The 5,516-nt window shown below is 39.5% G+C and overlaps 1 pseudogene; it reads left to right on the forward strand.

The window, feature by feature from the left end:
• The first annotated feature begins 2,098 nt into the window (after positions 1-2,098).
• On the forward strand, positions 2,099-2,554 carry LOC101660350 (annotated as a pseudogene).
• The last annotated feature ends 2,962 nt before the right edge of the window (positions 2,555-5,516 follow it).

Genomic DNA, 5,516 nt, shown 5'->3' on the forward strand with positions numbered 1-5,516 from the left:
AAGTATGTTCCATGCAATTTCAGGGGTTATTAGAATCCCTGACATTCATGCAGGTACCCCAGTTTAAGTAAGTCATAAAAACCATTGTCTATCTAAACATCCACCTAAATATCCATCCATCCATCGCTCCATCCATCCATCCATTTACCATCAATCCATTCATTCACCCACATGTATGGAATTAACTTTTACCCCTGTAATGAAGAGCAAATTGCTCTGAGACTAGAAAGAACAGTTGACAAATTATACCTGATATAATAAATGAAGAAGCTGCAAAAGTTCATGGAAAATGAAATTAAAATATAATGGGATTTTCCCCAACATTAAAAAATATACATTCACCTCATATGTATTCACCTTTTACTAATACTCTAGAGAAACTAGATACTAGCTAGATGTTCATATAAGTATTCCTCTCAATATTTTCTTGCTTGCTATATACACACACAGAGATAACTAAAAATTTATATATGATGGATTCTGTATATAATAAAATTTTTAATATTTGAGAAAGTGTTGATGTGAATAATTATCTATAATATCTGGATAGTATATAAACCATATAAATTGTTATATATGTATATATGATGTTATAGATATATATGCAGATCAATTTTCTGTCTCGTATACATATAATGGGACTTCAAAAAGTTCATGAAAAAATATACCTAAAAGATAATGGAATTTCCCTTCCAACTTCTTGTTTGTTTTCTAGAGAATAGTCTAGAGAATTTATTAGGTTGAAGCAAACCAAAGTGAAGAACACATAGGAATGTGGTCCACATACCATATGTCTCAGACTGGATTCTCCAGAGAAACAAAACCAGTAGAGCTTATGTATGTATACGCACATGTACAGATAGACTTATATCTAGGTAATGACGCACACAGTTGCAGAGCTGAGCAAGTTCCAAGTTCCAAGCAAGTGGGGTAGTTGCCATGTAAGAGACTTCTCTGAGTCCTGTAGCTGCAGGAGTTGATGAGGTCAAGAGGTTAGACAGCAGGCTTTTTTTTTTGGCTGCAGAGACCAACCTTAACTCATGGCCTATATCTGTTACATTCAATAAATAACTTGGTAAAAAATTATCAAAATTAATAATATTGGTAATTCCATAAGCTAACAAATCTCAGAATCCACATTTGGCAGATAAGATGATAAGTTGCTGAAGACTCTCAAGATTAGTAAGTGATTTTGGCTCAAGTCCAAAGAACTGAATGTCAGATGAGAAGATAGATGTAGGATGCAGATCCAGTCAAAAGAAAGCAAGCTTTTCAACAGTATCTAAAGTAGACCACACACCCCAAGGAAATTTCCTTTTAATTGATTGGCTGCTTATAGCAGATCTCATCATGGATGTCATGATTACATTATAAGATCTCATCAAGGGGGATTACTAGGTCATAATTGCTAAACCAATGAGAATCCTTGCCCAACCAAGTTGAGACAATCTTATCTGACCATATATGCCAAAGTATGCATGGTGTGCTTCCATATGAGTAAAAGAACACACACACACACACACACACACACACGGCTGCTCATGAGCTTGTAAGAACCCAATCACTACTCACCAAAGCAGAATGTAGAACATTGTCTTTCTAAACTATATTACGCTAATTGACCTCGGTTCCCCTCAGGACTATGGTCCTGATCCTGTAGGTCCAGCAACTCATCCTTCAAGATGTTTCAGTTATATCAAACATTTTTCATAACTCTGCCCTGGCTATGCTGATTCACCACATATGCAACAAAGATAGATACACGTTTGACAATATCCTCTGTCATATTATCTATGTCTTTGTGAGTATATTCCCACTCTCCCTTGCACACCTGTTCATCCAGAAGGTCTATTCAAGCATCTACTCATAGATCACCACTACTGCAGGATTCTGTATACAATGGTATTTGCCTCTGTTGAAGTTAACATCTGCAAACCTCCCCTGCCTCCACCTTTTTTTCCCCAGCCTCCTTTATAATCCTTTGTCCTACACCCAAGTTAATACTTGTCTACTGCGGTAGTTACATAATCTGTTGTCAATTTGAGATTAAGAGTGAAGGGGTGCTTTTGGGGCCATCGCTGAAGGAGTAGCGGCCAAAATGAAGTTCAATCCCTTCGTGACTTCGGACTGCAGCAAAAACCGGAAGAGGCATTTCAATGCGCCCTCCCACGTCCGCAGGAAGATTGTGTCTTCCCCTCTTTCCAAGGAACTGCGGCAGAAATACAACGTTCGGTCCATGCCGATCCGCAAGGATGATTAAGTTCAGGTTGTGCGAGGACACTACAAAGGTCAGCAGATTGGCAAAGTGGTCCAGGTGTACCGCAAGAAATACGTCATCTACATTGAGCGGGTGCAGCGAGATAAAGCTAACAGCACCACTGTGCATGTGGGCATTCACCCCAGCAAGGTGGTCATTACGAGGTTAAAACTGGACAAAGACCGCAAGAAGATCCTGGAGCGGAAAGCCAAATCTCGCCAACTCGGAAAGGAAAAGGGCAAATACAAGGAGGAATCACTGGAGAAGATGCAGGAGTAAAATACCTTGTCACAGCGTCCATTTAAACCAGCACATTTGAGAAAGAAAAAAAAAGAGTGAAGGGGTAGAGTTTAGCCTGTCAATCAGGTCGCAGCTTGATGACCTCATTTGGAGGCGCTAAGGAGATAAATAGCTCACTGGAGGCAGCACACTGGCTCACTCCCTGGAAGCCATTCTTTCTGACAAGACACATGGAGCTACGCTAGAGCCCTGGAGCTGGAGGAGCCATGTAGAGACCCCTGCCAATGCTGAGATGCTTACACTGCCACTGGATCCACAAGACTTTCCACCCACTGACCTATCATTTTCCTGCATTTGGCATCATTGCATGTGTTTCATGAGTTTGAAGAGAAAGGTATAGTTTGGCATCAGACATATGGGCTAATATTGGACTTATGGGCTTGATCTGGACTGAGCTGGAATGTTTTCTCAATATACAATTGCTCTTTTATATAAAGCTCTTTCTTATACACATGAGCGTCTATGAATTTATTTCTCTAGCCAACCCGAACTAACACATCTACCCTCCAACCTGTAACGTCCCCTCCTTTTCTTTCCCTCTCACCCATGAAAAACATATTTCTTTCAGCGTGAAAATGTTTCCTTGCTGTTTTATAATAGTGATCTCATCCAATATTTGTGCTTGACCAATTTCACTCAGCTTAATGTCCTCCAGATTCTTCCATGGTGGGAGGTGTTTCACAGACTCACCTTTCTTTTTCCATATTACATAGGATTCCATTGGGTGTATATACCAAGGTTTGTTTCTCACTTCTTCCACTGCTGGACATTTGTTTCCATCTTCTTGTTATTGTGAAAAGCGCTTCAGAGGGTCTGAGTGTGCTTGTGTCTATTTGTGTTGCAGCTCTTATTTCTTTAGGCTATGTCCCAAGTAGAGGTCTCATTGCGTCATCTATTTCTATTCTCAGCTTTTGGGGACTGTGCCTTACCACTTTCTACAGTGGTTGCAAGATTCTACAATGCCACCCGCAGGGCATGAGGACTCCGGTTCCTCTGAAACTTTGTCAGCGGTTGTTGTCTCCTCTTTTTCAATACTTTATTATTACTATGGGGTTGAGCTGATAGTCTAATTGTTGCTTAGATTTGCATCTCAGGAATGGTTCATTTTTTATACTCTGGAATGGTTTCAGTAGAATTCGTGTCAGTTTTTCTCTGAATGAATACTTGAGTTCACGATCAAGGTGATTGAGGCCCAGCATCTTATTGTTGGAAGGTTTTTAATGTTCTGATCGATTTCTTCTTTTGTCATGGGTCTGTTCATGTTTCTATTCAATCCTTGTTAGGTTAGGTAAGCAGTCTGTTTCTAGAAATGTACCCCTTTCTCTAAGGCGTTCCCTTTTTGTGGGGTATAATTCTTCATTGTTGTTGTTAGGTACCTTCAAGCCCAGTTAAACTCTTAGTGGTGTATGTACAACAAAACGAAAACGTCGCCCTGTCCTGGGCAATCCACTACGGTTGCTAGGATTGAGTCCATTGTCGCAGTCACAGTGTCAATCCATTTTGTCAATGGCCTTCCTTTTTCTCATTGCCCACATACCAAACATGGTGTCTACTCTAGGGCAGCGGTTCTCAACCTGTGGGTCGCAACGCCTTTTGGGGTCAAGCGACCCTTTTACAGGGGTCGCCTAAGACCACCAGAAAACACATACTTCACAATATATAATTACATATTATTTTGTGATTAATCACTATGCTTTAATTATGTTCCATTTGCAACAATGAAAAGCCATCCTGCATATCAGATATTTACATTACGATTCATAACAGCAGCAAAATTACAGGTATGAAGTAGCAACGAAAATACTTTTATGGTTGGGGGTCACCACAACATGACGAACATGCGGCCTTAGGAAGGTTGAGAACCACTGCTCTAGGGACTGTCTCTCCTGATAATATAATCAAAGTGTCTAAGATGAAATCTCACCATGCTTGCTTCTAAGGAGCATTCTGGGTGTACTTCCTCCATGACAGATGTGTTGGTTCTTTTGGCAGTCCATGGTACTTTCAATATTCTTGGCTAGCACCATAGTTCAAATGCATGAATTCTTATTTAGTGTCTTTATTTAATGTCCAACTTTCACATGCAGATGAGGCAATTGAAAATAACCATGGCTTGGTGCAGGAGCACCCTAGTCCTCAAAGTAACATCCTTGCGGTCCAACACTTTTAGGAGTGCTTGTGCAGCTGATTTGACTAATGCGATGTGCCATGGATCTCCTGCCTGCTGCTTCCATAAGCATTAATTTTGGATCCAAGCAAGATGAAATCCTTGATCATTTCAAAACTTTCTCCATTTATCATTATGTTATTTATTGGTCCAGTGATTAGGATTTTTGTTTTCTTTATATTGAATTGTGAACCATACTGACTGTTGCCATCCTTGATTTCTACTAGTTTTACCTAAATTAACACGATTGAAGTAGAAAACCTGACCAGCCCCATGACAAAAGAAAAAATGATCAGGTCATTAAAAGACCCAACAAAAAACAATCCTCATAGCATACCACTAGGAGCTTTTAACCTTGAGCTTTTAACCTTGAGCTGGTTCTGTTGTGAAGTAGCCTGTTTCATTTCTTATTCCTATTATTTCCACCATCTCTTTCCTTCCCTTTGTGAGATTTGCCAGTAGTTTGTTTATTTTGTCAATCTTTTCAAAGAGCGAACTTCTTGACTTTTTTATTCTTTCTATGTCTTTCTGTTTCTGATGCATTTATTTCTGTTCTGATCTTTATTTTCATTTTATTTGGTGGCTGTAGGCTGATTTTGCTGCTCTTTTCCTTGTGATTGTTGGAGGTAGTGGGTTAAGGTATTAATGTTTTTTTCTTTTTTGCTGTGTGTTTATTGCTATAAATGTCTGAGTACGGCTTTTACTGTGTCCCAAAGGTTTAGGTGTGTTGGATTTTCATCCACTTGATTCAAGGAGTTCCTAAGTAGGGTGTTATTTATTCAATTTCCATTT

The sequence above is a fragment of the Echinops telfairi genome, unplaced genomic scaffold, assembly GCF_000313985.2.
Source record: "Echinops telfairi isolate 266 unplaced genomic scaffold, ASM31398v2 ScPeMD7_57;HRSCAF=196, whole genome shotgun sequence".
Lineage (NCBI taxonomy): Eukaryota > Metazoa > Chordata > Mammalia > Afrosoricida > Tenrecidae > Echinops > Echinops telfairi.